The sequence below is a fragment of the Hyla sarda genome, chromosome 11 (genome assembly GCF_029499605.1).
Source record: "Hyla sarda isolate aHylSar1 chromosome 11, aHylSar1.hap1, whole genome shotgun sequence".
NCBI lineage: Eukaryota > Metazoa > Chordata > Amphibia > Anura > Hylidae > Hyla > Hyla sarda.
In genome coordinates, this window is record NC_079199.1 from 55,514,429 (window position 1) to 55,534,797 (window position 20,369).

The following is a 20,369-nucleotide window of genomic DNA, read 5'->3' on the forward strand; positions in this document are numbered from 1 at the left end:
TCTTCCTCTGTGAGGGGCTCCGATCTTCACAGAGGGGGGGTCCCTGGCTCCTTCTTGCAGCTCTGCCCGCTGAATGAACTCAGGGGGCAAGCAGAGCCGCGAGAAGGGGCCGTTAACCCCTCCCCTGCTTGCTGCTATTGGCCGGATGATCGTCCATCACCCCCATCACTGGAATAGCCGAAAATCGCAAGTGTGAATTCACTTGCGATTTTCGGCGATCGCCTACATGGGGGGGGGGTCTGATGACCCCCCTGGGCATTGGCGCGGGGTGCGGTCCCCGCCGGCAGGGACCAAAATTCCCATGGGCGTACAGGTACGCCCTTGGTCCTTAACCCCTTAAGGACCAGGCCATTTTATACCTTAAGGACCGGAGCGTTTTTTGCAATTCTGACCACTGTCACTTTAAACATTAATAACTCTGGAATGCTTTTAGTTATCATTCTGATTCCGAGATTGTTTTTTCGTGACATATTCTACTTTAACTTAGTGGTAAAATTTTATGGTAACTTGCATCCTTTCTTGGTGAAAAATCCCAAAATTTGATGAAAAAAATGAAAATTTTGCATTTTTCTAACTTTGAAGCTCTCTGCTTGTAAGGAAAATGGATATTCAAAATATATTTTTTTGGGGTTCACATATACAATATGTCTACTTTATGTTTGCATCATAAAATTTATGAGTTTTTACTTTTGGAAGACACCAGAGGGCTTCAAAGTTCAGTAGCAATTTTGAAATTTTTCACAAAATTTTCAAACTCGCTATTTTTCAGGGACCAGTTCAGTTTTGAAGTGGATTTGAAGGGTCTTCATATTAGAAATACCCCATAAAAGACCCCATTATAAAAACTACACCCCCTAAAGTATTCAAAAAAACATTCAGTAAGTGTATTAACCCTTTAGGTGTTTCACAGGAATAGCAGCAAAGTGAAGGAGAAAATTCAAAATCTTCATTTTTTTACACTCGCGTGTTCTTGTAGACCCAATTTTTGAATTTTTGCAAGGGATAAAAAGGAGAAAATTTTTACTTGTATTTGAAACCCAATTTCTCTCGAGTAAGCACATACCTCATATGTCTATGTTAATTGTTCGGCGGGCGCAGTAGAGGGCTCAGAAGGGAAGGAGCGACAAATGGTTTTTGGGGGGCATGCCGCATTTAGGAAGCCCCTATGGTGCCAGGACAGCAAAAAAAAAACACATGGCATACCATTTTGGAAACTAGACCCCTCAGGGAATGTAACAAGGGGTAAAGTGAACCTTAATACCCCACAGGTGATTCACGACTTTTGCATATGTAAAAAAAATATATATTTTTTTTACCTAAAATGCTTGGTTTCCCAAAAATTTTACATTTTTAAAAAGGGTAATAGCAGAAAATACCCCCCAAAATTTGAAGCCCAATTTCTCCCGATACAGAAAACACCTCGCATGGGGGTGAAAAGTGCTCTGCTGGTGCACTACAGGTCTCAGAAGAGAAGGAGTCACATTTGGCTTTTTGAAAGCAAATTTTGCTCTGGGGGCATGCCGCATTTAGGAAGCCCCTATGGTGCCAGAACAGCAAAAAAAAAACACATGGCATACCATTTTGGAAACTAGACCCCTCGGGGAACGTAACAAGGGGTAACGTGAACCTTAATGCCCTACAGGTGTTTCACGACTTTTACATATGTAAAAAAAAAAAATTATTTTTTACCTAAAATGCTTGTTTTCCCAAAATGTTTACATTTTTAAAAAGGGTAATAGCGGAAAATACCCCCCAAAATTTGAAGCCCAATTTCTCCCGATTCAGAAAACACCCGATATGGGTGTGAAAAGTGCTCTGCTGGCGCACTACAGATCTCAGAAGAGAAGGAGTCACATTTGGCTTTTTGAAAGCGAATTTTGCTCTGGGGGCATGCCGCATTTAGGAAGCCCCTATGGTGCCAGGACAGCAAAACAAAACCACATGGCATACCATTTTGGAAACTAGACCCCTCGGGGAACGTAACAAGGGGTAATTTGAACCTTAATACCCTACAGGTGTTTCACGACTTTTGCATATGTAAAAAAATATATATTTTTTTTTACCTAAAATGCTTGTTTTCCCAAAAATTTTACATTTTTAAAAGGGTAATAGCAGAAAATACCCCCCAAAATTTGAAGCCCAATTTCTCCCGAGTACGGCGATACCCCATATGTGGCCCTAAACTGTTGCCTTGAAATACGACAGGGCTCCAAAGTGAGAGCGCCATGCGCATTTGAGGCCTAAATTAGGGACTTGCATAGGGGTGGACATAGGGGTATTCTACGCCAGTGATTCCCAAACAGGGTGCCTCCAGCTGTTGTAAAACTCCCAGCATGCCTGGACAGTCAACGGCTATCTGGCAATACTGGGAGTAGTTGTTTTGCAACAGCTGGAGGCTCCGTTTTGGAAACAGTGGCGTACCGGACGTTTTTCATTTTTATTGGGGAGGGGGGTTGTATAGGGGTATGTGTATATGTAGTGTTTTTTACTTTTTATTTTATTTTGTGTTAGTGTAGTGTAGTGTTTTTAGGGTACAGTCGCACGGGCGGGGGGTTCAAAGTAGTTTCTCGCTGGCAGTTTGAGCTACGGCAGAAAATTTGACGCAGCTCAAACTTGCAGCCGGATACTTACTGTAATCCTCCGACCATGTGAGTGTACCCTGTACGTTCACATTGGGGGGGGGGGAACATCCAGCTGTTGCAAAACTATAAACTCCCAGCATGTACGGTCTATCAGTGCATGCTGGGAGTTGTAGTTTTGCAACCGTTGGAGGCTCCGTTTTGGAAACAGTGGCGTACCAGACGTTTTTCATTTTTATTGGGGAGGGGAGGGGGGTTGTATAGGGGTATGTGTATATGTAGTGTTTTTTACTTTTTATTTTATTGTGTGTTAGTGTAGTGTAGTGTTTTTAGGGTACAGTCACACGGGCGGGGGGTTCACAGTAGTTTCTCGCTGGCAGTTTGAGCTGCGGCAGAAATTTTGCCGCACCTCAAACTTGCAGCCGGATACTAACTGTAATCCTCCGCCCATGTGAGTGTACCCTGTACGTTCACATTGGGGGGGGAACATCCAGCTGTTGCAAAACTACAACTCCCAGCATGTACGGTCTATCAGTGCATGCTGGGAGTTGTAGTTTTGCAACAGCTGGAGGCACACTGGTTGTGAAACACCGAGTTTGGTAACAAACTCAGTGTTTTGCAACCAGTGTGCCTTCAGCTGTTGCAAAAGCTACAACCCCCAGCATGTACGGACAGCGGAAGGGCATGCTGGGTGTTGTAGTTATGCAACAGCTGGAGGCATACTACTTTGGCTGGGGATGCTGGGGATTGTAGTTATGCAACAGCTGGAGACACACTGGTTTACTACTTAACTCAGTGTGCCTTCAGCTGTTGCAAAACTACAACTCTCAGCAGTCACCGACAGCCAACGGGCATGCTGGGAGTTGTAGTTATGCAACCACCAGATGCACCACTACAACTCCCAGCATGCACTTTAGCTGATTGTGCAAGCTGGGAGTTGTAGTTACACAACAGCTGAAGGTACACTTTTCCATAGAAAGAATGTGCCTCCAGCTGTTGCAAAACTACAAGTCCCAGCATGCCCATAAGGGCATGCTGGGAGTTGTGGTGGTCTGCCTCCTGCTGTTGCATAACTACAGCTCCCAGCATGCCCTTTTTGCATGCTGGGAGCTGTTGCTAAGCAACAGCAGGAGGCTGTCACTCACCTCCAACGATCCTCGCCGCACAGGTCAGTCCCTCGTCGTCTCCGCCGCCGCCGCTGCTCCTGGGGCCCCGATCCCAACAGGGGCGCCGGGGATCGGGGTCCCTAGCACCCGGGGTGCACGTCCCGCACCCGCTCACGTCCTCCGGAAGAGGGGCGGAGCGGGTTGCGGGAGTGACACCCGCAGCAGGCGCCCTGATTGGTCGGCCGGTAATCCGGCCGACGAATCAGGGCGATCGTGAGGTGGCACCAGTGCCACCTCACCCCTGCTGGCTCTGGCTGATCGGGGCCGTCTCTGACGGCCCCGATCAGCCAATAATTCCGGGTCACCGGGTCACTGGAGACCCGATTGACCCGGAATCTGCCGCAGATTGCTGGACTGAATTGTCCAGCGATCTGCGGCCATCGCCGACATGGGGGGTCATAATGACCCCCCTGGGCGATATGCCCCGATGCCTGCTGAACAATTTCAGCAGGCATCGGGGACCGGCTCCGCTCCAGATGGTTGCGGGGGGCCGGTAAAACACATGACGTTCTCATACGTCATGTGTCCTTAAGGACTCGGAAATGGAGACGTATGAGAACGTCATGTGTCCTTAAGGGGTTAAGGGGTTAAAGGGGTTCTCCCGTGGAAAACTTTTTTTTTTTTTTTTTTTTTTTATCAACTGGTGCCAGAAAGTTAAACAGATTTGTAAATCACTTCTATTAAAAAATCTTAATCCTTCCAGTACTTTTTAGGGGCTGTATACTAAAGAGAAATCCAAAAAGAAATGCATTTCCTGTGATGAGCAGTCAAGCGGCAGAATCATCGATCACTGGTTTCTTATGAGAAACCAGTGATCAATGTAAAAGATCAGTGTGTGCAGTGTTATAGGTCCCTATGGGAGCTATAACACTGCAAAAAAAAAGTGAAAAAAAAAAAAAGTGAATAAAGATTGTTTAACCCCTCCCCTATTAAAAGTTTGAATCACCCCCCTTTTCCCATAAAAAAAAAAAAAAAAAAAATAGTGTAAATAAAAATAAACATATGTGGTATTGCCGCGTGTGGAAATGTCCGAATTCTAAAAATATATTGTTAATTAAACCACACGGTCAATCAACGATCAATAAGTCCTATCAATGCAAAAATGGTACCGCTAAAAACTTCAGATCACGGTGCAAAAAATTAGTCCTCATACCGCCCCATACCCGAAACAATAAAAAAGTTATAGGGGTCAGAAGATGACAATTTTAAACGTATAAATTTTCCTGCATGTAGTTTTGATTTTTTCCAGAAGTACGACAAAATCAAACCTATATAATTAGGGTATCATTTTAACCATATGGACCTACAGAATAAAGAGAAGGTGTCATTTTTACCGAAAAATGTACTGTGTAGAAACGGAAGCCCCCAAAAGTTACAAAATGGCGTTTTTTTTTTCAATGTTGTCTCACATTGATTTTTTTTCCCGTTTCGCCATAGATGTTTGGGAAAAATTACTGATGTCAATACAAAGAAGAATTGGTGGTGCAAAAAATAAGCCATCATATGGATTTTTAGGTGAAAAATTTAAAGAGTTATAATTTTTTAAAGGTAAGGAGGAAAAAACGAAAATGCAAAAACGAAAAAACCCTGGGTCCTTAATGGGTTAAGGCTTGGTTTCCCCAAGGTTTTTTTGGGTATGGGAAAAACGCTGTGGTCAGATGTTTGCAGAGCGTCAATAGGGAACTTTGCTTTTTTGGGTTTGGCGTTTTTTTCCCTGACCCTGGTGTTTTGCTGAGATCTTGCAGTTTTGCCAAATTGCTGCATGCTGAGACTATGGTGTTTTTTTTAAAGCAAAAAATGCCATATTTTTAGCATCTTGGGAGGGAAGTAATGATGCATAGCATCACTACTTCCTTCCACAGCCATTCAGCTTCCAGCACAGCATAGTGCTGTCCTGGTACTTGTCCCTGCAGAAATTGGAACTCAACTGTACCCACTGCTCTACAGCCAGGAGCACAGCTGATGCTAAACATGAGATATATACATTGTATATCTACAGCCCAGCAAGAATTTACAGCGAGCCTGCGAAGTATATACAGTATACATATTGCTGGTTCACTCAACTCTTGCTGGGCTGGGCGCTATGCAAGGAAAGAGTTAACTCACACTGCTAGGAAGTGTTGGTTAACCCTTAAGGCGATATACAGCTATCTATAGATAGCCAGATGATTACTTACCACCATGGCTCCTATCCCGGCTGGGTCTGTTTAGCTCCGCCCCTAGTGATGACGTCATTAGAGGGATAGCTACAGCCCGGGGATGATAAGTATGGCTCTGTTCATATTGTACATTTTGTATAATGTGAACAGACCCTTCTGGCAGTGTCTTCACAAACAGGGAGGCTCCAGCTGTTGCAAAACTACAACTTCCAGCATTTCCAGACAGCCAAACGCATACTGGGAGTTGTAGTTTTGCAACAGTTGGGGGCACACTGGTTGGGAAACACTGCCTTGCATGATAATAAAATACCATCCGTAACTCCCAGTATTGATCTAGGGTTTTATGACCGATCGCCTTTTCCGGGGTTACAATGAAATTTTTACCTGGACACAAATTGTCCCATCGGATCCAGGTACTTGCCTTCTTTTGGATAAACTATTTCATCTACTGGGACTTGATACATTTCAACAATAATTTATTAGAATAATCATCTCCTGTGTTTATTTCTATATATGTCATGGGGTTCCTAATAAATTGTTTTCCTATATCATCACCTGTATAATAATGGTACATTTTTTATGGAAGTCTTCCTGTTCTCTGAGAATTCAACACTATGAGGGGTTACGATATCGAAATTCCAAGCGTTTCAAGTTTTTTTTAATAAACTCTGTTCATCTATTCCAGTGGTCTCCAACCTGTGGCCCTCCAGATGTTGAAAAACTACAACTCCCAGCATGCCCGGACAGCCAGCGGCTGTCCGGGCATGCTGTGAGTTGTAGTTTAGCAACATCTGGAGGTCCGCAAGTTGAAGACCACTGATCTATCCTATATAAATTCTATTTGCCCTCTTTTATTCTCCTGCAAGGGCTTCCTGTTTTACATGGCTAGGATGGCCGACTGGGCATCCAAAATAGCATTATGGGACACAAGAAGATCCAAGAAGGTAATTTCTCTTTTAACTCAAATTGAGAGTAAATCATAAATTCTGAGAATTAGTGTTAAAGGGGTACTCCGGTGGAATTTTTTTTTTTTTTTTTTTAAATCAGCTGGTGCCAGAAAGACACAGAATTGTAAATTACTTCCATTAAAAAATCTTCCAGTACTTATTAGCTGCTGAATAATACAGAGGAAATTCTTTTCTTTTTGAAACACAGTGCTCTCTGCTTACATCTCTGTCCATTTTAGGAACTGTCCAGAGCAGCATATGTTTTCTATGGGGATTTTCTCCCCCGACAGTTCTTAAAATGGACAGAGGTGTCAGCAGAGAGCTCTGTGTTCCAAAAAGAAAACCATTTCCTCTGTAGTATTCAGCAGCTAATAAGTACTGGAAGGATTAAAACATTTTAATAGAAGTAATATACAAATCTGTTTAACTTTCTGGCACCAGTTGATAAAAAAAAAAAAGTTGTCCACCGGAGTACCCCTTTAAGGTACATTTCACAGTCTGGTATGGCAGCCACATTGCAGCCACTTATGATAATTATCTTGTCAATATAACAGCCACAGCAGACAATTGGCACACTGCCACCTCAAAAGAACCCACTGTGGGTCAACTTCTGAATAGACATTGGGCAGAACTCTTCTACAGCAGGTGGATGAGGTCTCCACAAGTCCATCCACTGGGCTGTTACTGCAGTATGCAGATTTTTTTTTACACACAAATCTGGCCTATGTTAAAGGGGTACTCCACTGGAAAACATTTTCTGTTAAATCAACAGGCGCCAGAAAGTTAAACAGATTTGTAAATGACTCCTATGAAAAAATCTTAATCCTTCCAGTACTTACTAGCTGCTGTTATGATCCACAGGAAGTTCTTTTCTTTTTTAAATTTCCTTTTTGCCTGAGCACAGTGCTCTCTGCTGACACCTCTGTCCATTTTAGGAACTGTCCAGAGGAGGAATAAATCCTCATAGCAAACCTCTCCTGCTCTGAACAGTTCCTAAAATGGGCAGAGGTGTCAGTAGAGAGCACTGTGGTCAGACAGAAAGGAAATGGGGGTAAGTGCATGTGGCAGATGGTTCTACACTGATTCATTTTGCTCTTTGTTGTGCCTCTCTTCTGATGTTACTTTTGTTTACAGGGCTTATATGTACCTATTATGATATACCTTTCACTCTAACTTATTATTTATTGGCACCTGCATTTTCCTCCCTTCAGTGTTTTTTTTGTCTACACCTCCTGCATTTTATCAGTTATGTGCACTGTGCTATTGCATTTTATCAAATATATGTATTACCTCAATAAAGTTTTTCATTTTTGTATATATGCTTTGTATTGCTGATATTTTTTGATTTGGTGTTTGTGCATTTTTGTTTATTTCAGCTACATTATTTATATTATGTTTTTGGTGACATACCACTTCATGGGACAGATGCAGAGCGCCTGGCCCACGGACTGTAAGGAGTGATGTATAGCATCACTACTCACCTCCCCCGCCCGTATAGTAAACATAGGTGTATAGTGTACACATGTATACTCTACAGGAGCCAGGAATCCGGTCATTATACTGACGGGACTCCCTGCTCACTTTGGGGCAATACAGTATATTCAGATATCTTTACATAGCTGCATATACTGCATATAGAAATCGTGTAGCTCCGCCCCTAGTGATAACCTCATAAAAGGCGGAGCTACAGCCCAGGAGTCAGGGTAGTTTACATTGTATGTTTTGTATAATGTGAAAAGACCCTTCTGGCAGTGTCTTCACAAACAGGGAGACTCCAGCTGTTGCAAAACTACAACTTCCAGCATGCCCAGACAGCCAAAGGCCTATGTTGGACTTCGTCTATGACCAGCGTTTTTTTTCTTTTGTGGGGAAGTGTTTTTGTTATTAAAATAATTTTTCCAATGCGTTGTGTGTTTTTTAAATTAAATTTTTAGACTTAGTAGTGGAAGCCCTGTCATAGATGGAATTAATTACAAAGCCAGGGCTTAGAGCTAACCCCCAGCACCACAGTGGTACCAGAAAGAGCCAGTGTCAGGCGCAGGCCCATGCAATTTTGCATTGGCCCCTCCCCTCAGCTGTCCAGAAACAATGTCTTCCCAAACAGGGAGCCTCTAATTATTGCAAAACTACAGCTCCCAGCATGCCCAGACAGCCTTTGACGGAAGTGTGAACCTAGCGCAACCCTCAGTTGCCATGTTCTTCTCTATCCCTAAATGGGTACATGCCACTTTTTCTTCGACCACTAGAGGTCACCAGAGGAACATAAATCAAACATAAGTATATAGTTAGTATAGAACCCCCAAAATATGTCCATTTAAAGAAGTGTTAACATATGTACATTGACTGGAAATAGCATTACATCACTTTTGAACTTAGTAAAAAATAAAACTAAAAACACATTGACACTTCATGGAATACTTTTGGCAGGTTTATTATCACTGAGCTTAAGAACATGTTATAGAAAATTTCATGGACGTCCATTCCTTCTAACAAAAGTGTAACATCCACAGTATGCTGCACTCTTCTGCATGGAGCAGAGCAGATGTCCCCACAGCAGTCATTTCCTCCATCCCACTGATTCTTGTGCAGTGACCTTTCTTTTGGCTTCTGCGATCAGTACCATGAGTAATATGGACAGTCCTCAAGGTGTTGACTAAGCACCATATTGAGACATTGCTGGATCACCCACCGGGCAAAACAGGTAACTAGTGCCCTACAGATATCGATGGCCTAAACCCAGACAACGACAGCATTGACCTATACCGACAATGCTATTTTTTGGAAAGTGCTGAAATAAGAATTTTGAAAGTTTTTTTTTCTGTGTAAGTTGGGAAGCTAGACATATAAACTGCTATGAAAACCATCACTTAAAAGGACTGTTCAAAGAAAATAATACATTAGACAGTGCTGTATTATTTATAGCAAATCAAGGACAAGGATCATCTATAAAAATCTACATGAGTGTTCCTTCAACCCAATTTTCTGCAAAGATGTAATCTGTCAGCCTGTGACTTCTGAGCTGACGGCATGTTACAGTGTGCGGCATCTATCACTTACAGATTCCTGTTGGAAGTACGGGGCAGTATGTCTGCATTATCAGAAAAGGGATTTCTCAACACAGAAATGTATGACATATCCACCTCTTGGACCCCTGCAACCACTCTCAATATAGGTGGAGATTGAATGGAGTAATGGCTTAAAGGAGAAATCTTGCAAAAAACCACAGGATAGAGGATAAGTAACTAACTCCCATAGAAATGAATGGAGCGTGTGCCGCCAGCATGAGCGCTTGGTCCCGTCTCGGTGATCGCAGGGAGTCTTAGCGCCTGGCCCCCCCATGATCACTGGGACCGGACCCAGCACTCAGTAAGGAGCATGTGCTGCAGGCGACACGCGATCCATTAATTTCTATAGGAGTGTTGAAAAGACCCTAGTACAGGCGAGTCGTCTACCTACACGCAATCCTCAATGAGAGAGCCGGGGTGCCGTCCCGGAGATCATGGGGGTCCCAGCGGTCGGACCCCCGCAATCAGCTACTCATCCCCTATCCTGTGGATAGAGGATACGTTTACTTTTGCTGGAGTTCCTCTTTAAGCATGTTTTTCTCCATTCAAGTCTATGAGGGTTTTGAAAAATGGGGGGAGATTAATCAAATCCTGTGTAGAGAAAGTGTGGTGTAGTTGCCTATGGCAACCAGATTGTGTCTTTAATTTGTTTTAAAAGGCCTCTGGAAAATGAAGGAAGCAATCTGATTGGTTGCTATGGGCAACTACACAGATTTTGATAAATCTCCCTAATAGTGTGTTAATGCCATAGACGTCCATTCACAACACAGAACGTTATGCAGAATGTGTGAGGAATTCCAGATGGATTCTGCCTGGCATCACACTCCCATTGACTTCTATGGGTTGTCCTTGTTCATACAGCAAAAGGTTCCACAGTAAAATGTCCGGTGAGCATTCCTTGCTGAATGTGCTGTATGTGTGAACATACTGTACCCTTAACGACATACAGAGGTTATTTGTTTGGCTTTTTCATTGCTCTTCTTCCTCATATGATCAGATAATATTAATAGCATGCTGGATTTATTAAATAATTAAAACCCACAGCGACCAACATAACCCATTTCATGTAATAGGTTATATTGGGCTTCTGATATGTAGTTCAGCATGTCACCAATAATGCTGCATGCAGGGACAGAAGATCCCAACAGAAACCCCATCAGAGATGTGAATGGGGCCTTAAGTCTATTCCACTGTACACACTGTAAAGGGTACCTGCTTCTGTCAGCAGTCTATAGGACTTCTGGCAACTCCATCTCCGGAACGCAATAGTCTACAAGGAAGTCATGGGATCAGAAATGGCCCCAATATTTCCAGACATATCCTGCCTCCAAGAGCACAATTAGAGTTACCCTTTAAGGGTACGTTCACACATACAGGATCCTGTTTAATGCGCAGGATTTGTAACTGCAGATTAGAAGCTGTGCTCAGTCATTTAGTTTACATTGAAATCTGCAGCAGAAAATCCTCTGCATCAAATCTGCGTACATGTGAACGTAGGGCTGGGCTGTATGACTCAGTGGGGGAGATTTATCAAAGGATTTAGACTGGTTTTTCTTGTCTAAATTTGTCGCACAGAAAGTCGCAGTCTAAATATGTGCGACTTTTCTGCGACTTTTGCTCTAGAGGATTTTTAGAACATGATGCATGCAAGTCTATTTTAGACTGAAATGCATTGAAAAATGCATTGGTGCTGAATTTATCAAAAGCGACTTTTCAGCGACAAGTCGCATAGGCTGAAAGTACACCGAAATGTCAGACCATGTTGGAGCAGGTTTAAATATAGACTAAAGCATAGATCATGCAGTCTGTGCACAGAATTTATCAAGAGCCGTGCGCCATTTGATAAATTAGGTGCACAATAGACCAGACTAACCCTCTGTAGTTTGGTCTATATTGATGCGGGACATAGACAACTTTGATAAATATCCCCCAATGTGTGTTTCACGGTATTTTTTAAACTTTTGGCGGTTCCACGGTATATAACGGTATTTCCTAGCCCCCTCCATATTAATTATCAGCCCACATCCCCATCGGGGTAAATACTCACATATCACCCGCATGCGCTGCCCTCCTCATCCTCTTTGTTGCGGCCGCCGGCGCTGGCACTCTATACTGTGCGGTATCCCTATGCCCGGGCAGCAGAAGGTAAACAAAATAAATTTTAACGCACTTACGTCGGCCTTACGCTGGGGACGGGAACGTCGGAGAGCTGTCAGCCTATCACCGGCTGCGGCGATGTTCCACCTCGGCCGCTGATAGGCTGAGCCCACTGTCATGTCAGGAGCCGGCTTCCTACATGACAGTGCGCTCAGCCTATCACCGGCCGAGGCAGAACATCGCTGCAGCAGGTGATAGGCTGACAGCTCTCCGACGTTCCCGTCCCCAGGAAACAAGTGAGGCCGGTACCGGACCTACGGGAGGGGAGTTAAAGTTTATTTTTTGCAGCCCGGGCATAGGGATACCACACAGTATAGAGCAGTGGTCTCCAACCTGCGGACCTCCATATGTTTCAAAACTACAACTCCCAGCATGCCCGGACAGCCAACGGCTGTCCGGGCATGCTGGGAGTTGTAGTTTTGCAACATCTGGAGGTCCGCAGGTTGGAGACCACTGGCATAGAGTGTCAGCTTCGGCGGCCGCAACAAACAGGACGAGGAGGGCAGCGCATGTGGGTGACATGTGAGTAGTACCCTGATGGGGACAGCGCTGGGATGGGCTGATAATTAATTGGGGGGGGGGGTGCAGAAAAGCGCTCGCAGGTCACATAGGATTAGTTCCCCCGATATGGGGACAGCGCAGCGCTGGGCTGATTCATTCATTCCCGAGGGGCCAAACCGGTATTGCGGTATGGGTTAAAATTCATATCGTGCAGCACAAAAATGTCGGTATTCGGTATGAACCGGTATACCGCCCAGCCCTATATGAACGTACCCTAAGGGTCTATTCACACGTACAGTATTCTGCGCAGATTTGATGCGCAAAATTTCAAGCTGTATTCAGTTTACATTGAAATCTGCAGCAGAAAATCCTGCGCATCAAATCTGCACAGAATACTCTACATCTGAAAAAAGGTGTATTCTCATCTGGACATTTACAGTATATCCACAAGTTATGCCATAAATGACTGACCGATGTAAATCCTACCTGTGGGACCTGCATCTATCTTGAGACCAAAGTACCCGCCAATCATAAATGTCCTAGATGGGAATACTTCTTTAAGATAGTTTAAGCACCCATAAGATGCCATATGGTGATACATAACCTCCTACATGCCCAAGGTAAATCGCATGTAACTCACTTCTGAACCACACAGAGACGCACAGAATAAGGAAGTATTTTAGTGACAGGCGATTTCTATAAAAGTTTATTTTTCGTGGATTATGAAAAACGACAAAACCAAACATGTTTCACCACAACATTTTTAGAAGAAGAGAGTATTTTAGAGGAATTGATTGGATTCTAACCTGCACTTTTATTTCCTGAGCTCTATCTACCTTATCCTCTTCTTCATACTATACATGATGGTTCAGTATACACTATGGGGGAGATTTATCAAAACCTGTGTAGAGGAAGACTGGTGTAGTTGCTCATAGCAACCAATCAGGTTTCTGCTTTCATTTTTCACTGGTCTTTAAAAAAATAAAATAAAAGACGCAATCTGATTGGATGCCATGGGCAACTGCACCACTCTTGCTCTGCACAGTTTTTGATCAATCTCCCCCTATGTCTACCACGAGTCTATAGTGTGTACATACACTGCTCAAAAAAATAAAGGGAACACTAAGATAACACATCCTAGATCTGAATGAATGAATCTAATCATCTGAAATACTTTCCTCTTTACATAGTTGAATGTGCTGACAACAAAATCACACAAAAATTATCAATGGAAATCAAATTTATCAACCCATGGAGGTCTGGATATGGAGTCACACTCAAAATCAAAGTGGAAAACCACACTACAGGCTGATCCAACTTTGATGTAGTGTCCTTAAAACAAGTCAAAATGAGGCTCAGTAGTGTGTGTGACCTCCACGTGCCCGCATGACCTCCCTACAATGCCTGGGCATGCTCCTGATGAGGTGGTGGATGGTCTCCTGAGGGATGTCCTCCCAGACCTGGACTAAAGCATCCTCCAACTCCTGGACAGTCTGTGGTGCAACGTGGCGTTGGTGGATGGAGCGAGACATGATGTCCCACATGTGCTCAATCGGATTCAGGTCTGGGCGGGACAGTTTATAGCATCAAAGCCTTCCTCTTGCAGGAACTGATGACACACTCCAGCCACATGAGGTCTAGCATTATCTTGCATTAGGAGTATCCCAGGGCCAACCGCACCAGCATATGGTCTCACAAGGGATCTGAAGAACTCATCTCAGTACCTAATGGCAGTCAGGCTACCTCTGGCAAGCATATGGAGGGCTGTGTGGCCCCCCAAAGAAATGCCACCTCACACCATTACTGACCCACCGCCAAACCGGTCATGCTGGAGGATGTTGCAGACAGCAGAACATTCTCCACGGCGTCTCCAGACTCTGTCACATGTGCTCAGTGAACCTGTTTTCATTTTTGAAGAGCACATGGCGCCAGTGGCGAAGTTGCCAATCTTAGTGTGCTCTGGCAAATGCCAAATGACCTACATGGTGTTGGGCTGTAAGCACAACCCCCACCTGTGGATGTCGGGCCACATACCACCCTCATGGAGTCTGTTTCTGACCGTTTGAGTGGACATATGCACATTTGTGGCCTGCTGGAGGTCATTTTGCAGTGCTCTGGCAGTGCTCCTCCTTGCACAAAGGCAGAGGTAGTGGTCCTGCTGCTGAGTTGTTTCCCTCCTATGGCCTCCTCCACGTCTCCTGATATACTGGCCTGTCTCCTGGTAGCGCCTCCATGCTCTGGACACTACGCTGGCTGACACAGCAAACCTTTTTGCCACAGCTTGCTTTGATTTGCCATTCTGGATGAGCTGCACTACCTGAGCCACTTGTGTGGACTGTGTTGACCACCTGCAGAACCACTCCTTTATTGGGGCTGTCTTTTTAATTGCCTATAATTTTTACCTGTTGTCTGTTCAATTTGCCCAACAGCATGTGAAATTGATTGTCAATCAGTGTTGCTTCCTGAGTGGACAATGTGATTTCAGAGAAGTGTGATTGACTTGGGGTTACATTGTGGTGTTTAAAGGGGTACTACTGTGGCAAACTTTATTTTTTATTTAATTTATTTTTTAATCAACTGGTGCTAGAAAGTTAAACAGATTTGTAAATCACTTCTATTAAAAAATCTTAATCCTTCCAGTACTTTTTATGGGCTGTATACTAAAGAGAAATCCAAAAACGAAATGCATTTCCTATGATGTCATGACCACAGTGCTCTCTGCTGACCTCTGCTGTCCATTTCAGGAACTGTCCATAGCAGGAGAAAATTCCCATAGCAAATACATGCTGCTCTGGACAGTTCCTAAAATGGACAGCAGAGGTCAGCAGAGAGCACTATAGTCATGACATCAGAGGAAATGCATTTCGTTTCTGGATTTCTCTTTAGTATACAGCCCCTAAAAAGTATTGGAAGGATTAAGATTTTTTAATAGAAGTGATTTACAAATCTGTTTAACTTTCTGGCACCAGTTGATTTAAAAAAAAAAAAAAAGTCTACCACTGGAGTACCCCTTTAAGTGTTCCCTTTATTTTTTTTTGAGCAGTGTACATTCACCACATTACCCAACATACAAATCTTTTACTCAATGTCGCCCTCATGTGGTCAAAAGAAATAATTCCATAGATTTAGACAGTGATTTCTATTTATCTTCTTCCTTTCATAGTTTCACAGACGAGATGTAAATGTATGTTACCTTTAATTTCCTTTAAATGTTTTTGCTTTTTATTTTTCCATGAAGTGGAATAAAGATAAATAATATGCCAGGTACAAATACTGAGCAATAAATTACACAGATCGTTATCAACGCCTCGATAAGTGTAATGAGTAAGTGTAAGAGTGTCTATTGTGTTCTACATAAAGGTGTTACTGAGAAGACAAAGCGTTGGATTTAGCTTTTTTTTTTTTTTACAAATAAATCTGGGGTTTTTCAATATGAGGGAAACTTTACTTCTCGGTAATGTCCTCATACAGCGCCCGTCATGAGCTGCTTGTAGCTCAATATCAGTATGGTTGTGTTCACACGTTCAGGTTTTTAACAGGAATTATTGAATACAAAGTAATAAATGGATTTAAGATTTAATCTGATTTTATTAATTTTTTGTTATGTTAAAGGTTAAAGGGGTTATCCCTCATAAGGTGATTTTAGTACATACCTGCCAGGCTATCTGGATATTTCCTGTTGGAGTTTGGACTCTTAAACTACACATTCCATAGTTCCATGCTTGTAGGTGTGAAAGGGGTACTCCCATGGAAAACTTTTTTTTTTTTAAATCAACTGGTGCCAGAAAGTTAAACAGATTTGGAAATCATTTCTATTAAAAAATCTTAATCCTTCCAATACTTTTTAGAGGCTGTATACTAAAGAGAAATGCAAAAAAGATATGCATTTCCTCTGATGTCATGACCACAGTGTTCTCTGCTGACCTCTGCTGTCCATTTCAGGAACTGTCCAGAGCAGAAGAAAATCCCCATAGCAAAACATATGCTGCTCTGGACAGTTCCTAAAATGGACAGCAGAGGTCAGCAGAGAGCACTGTGGTCATGACATCAGAGGAAATGCATTTCTTTTTTGGATTTCTCTTTAGTATACAGCCCCTAAAAAGTACTGGAAGGATTATGATTTTTTAATAGCAGTGATTTACAAATCTGTTTAACTTTCTGGCACCAATTGATTTAAAACATTCTTTTACACGGGAGTACCCCTTTAAGTTACATTCCTTCCTTCCACACATCAGCCACCCCACCCATTGCAGCACAAATAAGTTCTAACGATCAGTGTTTTCTAACCAGGGTGTCTACAGCTGTTGCTAAATAATCTCTCCCACCCAGCAGTTAAAAAGTTGGTGAAATAAGCACTAGGCAGCGGAGTACCCCTTTAAGGCTTATACATGAAAATAGGCATGAAGTAAGCAGCAGTCACTACACACACAGAGGATACAAAAAGCCCTGTCTAAATTGTAGAACACATGTAACCCTAACTTGCTACCATCTCAGCAAATTACCATACAAAAACACAGTACACCACAGATGTCCCTAAACTATATGTTTTGTGCACTAAGGTCGGCCCAACCCCTGGGAACCCATTGCACATAAAAAGAAAGAGAACAAATATGAAGAATAAAGCAAAAAGAAACAGAGAAAAAAAGGCAAAGTTTTAGAAATAAAGTAAGCCGCAAGCCCCTGCAAAAGCTGAAAAAACTCATTGGATTCAACATATACAAACGAAATGCTTCACGTCTGAACAAATGCTTCAGGGCGACCATGGGCCTCGACTAACCAATCCTCCGATCTTGTGATAAATGAAAGTTCCACTCCAAGAAAGAGGGGACTGATGCAAATCACCATTCTTGTGGTGGCCAAAATATGTCTTAGCACTTCCCTTTAGAAGGCAACAAATGAGCCCAGAAGGAATCACAGCAAGGCTGTCTGGTCCTCTGAGAACCTTTCATAAATCCAAAGGATTTGATCCCAGAAAGCCTGCACTTTGGATCATTGTACCCTTATCGTAGAGCTGGGCAGTTTGACCAAATATATGTATCACAGTATTTGTGTAACTTATGGCGGTTCTACGGTATATAGCGGTATTTCTTTCACCCCCCCAAATCATGTTACCCGCTAGCACTGTTCTGCTTCCCCCCCACCAAATTATGTTACCCGCCAGCGCTGTTCTGCTTCGCCCCCACCAAATCATGTTACCCGCCAGTGCTGTTCTGCTTCAGCCCCACCAAATCATGTTTGTTACGCCGAGCGCTCCGGGTCCCCGCTCCTCCCCGGAGCGCTCGCTACACTTCCCTCACTGCAGCGCCCCGGTCGGTTCCACGGACCCGGGGCGCTGCGTTACCACCTCCGGCCGGGATGCGATTCGCGATGCGGGTAGCGCCCGCTCGCGATGCGCACCCCGGCTCCCGTACCTTACTCGCTCCCCGTCAGTTCTGTCCCGGCGCGCGCGGCCCCGCTCCCTAGGGCGCGCGCGCGCCGGGTCTTTGCGATTTAAAGGGCCACTGCACCGCTGATTGGTGCAGTGGTTCCAATTAGTGTTTACACCTGTGCACTTCCCTATATCACCTCACTTCCCCTTCACTCCCTCGCCGGATCTTGTTGCCCTAGTGCCAGTGAAAGCGTTCCTTGTGTGTTCCTTGCCTGTGATTCCAGACCTTCTGCCGTTGCCCCTGACTACGATCCTTGCTGCCTGCCCCGACCTTCTGCTACGTCCGACCTTGCTTCTGTCTACTCCCTTGTACCGCGCCTATCTTCAGCAGCCAGAGAGGTTGAGCCGTTGCTAGGGGATACGACCTGGTCACTACCGCCGCAGCAAGACCATCCCGCTTTGCGGCGGGCTCTGGTGAAAACCAGTAGTGACTTAGAACCGATCCTCTAGCACGGTCCACGCCAATCCCTCTCTGGCACAGAGGATCCACTACCTGCCAGCCGGCATCGTGACAGTAGATCCGGCCATGGATCCCGCTGAAGTTCCTCTGCCAGTTGTCGCTGACCTCACCACGGTGGTCGCCCAGCAGTCACAACAGATTGCGCAACAAGGCCAACAGCTGTCTCAACTGACTGTTATGCTACAACAGTTACTACCACAGCTCCAGCAATCATCTCCTCCGCCAGCTCCTGTACCTCCTCCGCAGCGAGTGGCCGCTTCTGGAATACGACTATCCTTGCCGGATAAATTTGATGGGGACTCTAAGTTTTGCCGTGGCTTTCTTTCCCAATGTTCATTACACTTGGAGATGATGTCGGACCAGTTCCCCACTGAAAGGTCTAAGGTGGCTTTCGTAGTCAGCCTGCTGTCTGGAAAAGCCCTGGCTTGGGCCACACCGCTCTGGGACCGCAATGACCCCGTCACTGCCTCTGTACACTCCTTCCTCTCGGAAATTCGAAGTGTCTTTGAGGAACCTGCCCGAGCCTCTTCTGCTGAGACTGCCCTGTTGAACCTGGTCCAGGGTAATTCTTCCGTTGGCGAGTATGCCGTACAGTTCCGTACCCTTGCTTCAGAATTATCCTGGAATAATGAGGCACTCTGCGCGACCTTTAAAAAAGGCCTATCCAGCAACATTAAAGATGTTCTGGCCGCACGAGAAATCCCTGCTAACCTACATGAACTCATCCATCTTGCCACTCGCATTGACATGCGTTTTTCCGAACGGCGTCAGGAGCTCCGCCAGGATATGGACTCTGTTCGCACGAGGCGTTTCTTCTCCCCGGCTCCTCTCTCCTCTGGTCCCCTGCAATCTGTTCCTGTGCCTCCCGCCGTGGAGGCTATGCAGGTCGACCGGTCTCGCCTGACACCCCAAGAGAGGACACGACGCCGCATGGAGAATCTCTGCCTGTACTGTGCTAGTACCGAACACTTCCTGAAGGATTGTCCTATCCGTCCTCCCCGCCTGGAAAGACGTCCGCTGACTCCGCACAATGGTGAGACAGTCCTTGATGTCTACTCTGCTTCTCCACGTCTTACTGTGCCTGTGCGGATGTCTGCCTCTGCCTTCTCCTTCTCTGCTGTGGCCTTCTTGGACTCTGGATCTGCAGGAAATTTCATCTTAGCCTCTCTCGTCAACAGGTTCAACATCCCGGTGACCAGTCTCGCCAGACCCCTCTACATCAATTGTGTAAACAATGAAAGATTGGATTGTACTATACGTTTCCGCACGGAGCCCCTTCTAATGTGCATCGGATCTCATCACGAGAGGATTGAACTGTTGGTCCTCCCCAATTGCACTTCTGAAATCCTTCTTGGACTTCCCTGGCTTCAACTCCATTCCCCAATCCTGGATTGGTCCACTGGGGAGATCAAGAGTTGGGGGCCCTCTTGTTCCAAGGACTGCTTAAAACCGGTTCCCAGTAAACCTTGCCGTGTCCCTGTGCTTCCTCATGTAACCGGTCTCCCTAAGGCCTATATGGACTTTGCGGACGTTTTTTGCAAAAAACAAGCTGAGACTCTACCTCCTCACAGGCCTTATGATTGTCCCATTGACCTCCTCCCGGGCACTACTCCACCCCGGGGCAGAATCTATCCTCTGTCCGTCCCAGAGACTCTTGCCATGTCTGAATACGTCCAAGAAAATTTAAAAAAGGGCTTTATCCGTAAATCCTCCTCTCCTGCCGGAGCCGGATTTTTCTTTGTGTCCAAAAAAGATGGCTCTCTACGTCCTTGCATTGACTACCGCGGTCTTAATAAAATCACGGTTAAGAACCGCTACCCCCTACCCCTCATCTCTGAACTCTTTGATCGTCTCCAAGGTGCCCATATTTTTACCAAACTGGACTTAAGAGGTGCTTATAATCTCAT

General features: G+C 44.6%; 1 protein-coding gene across 1 annotated transcript in view; it reads right to left on the reverse strand.

The window, feature by feature from the left end:
• Window positions 1–20,369, reverse strand: part of LOC130295009 (zinc finger protein 770-like) — a 179,711-nt gene that overhangs the window by 44,620 nt on the left and 114,722 nt on the right. The gene's annotated exons all lie outside the window — the stretch shown is intronic.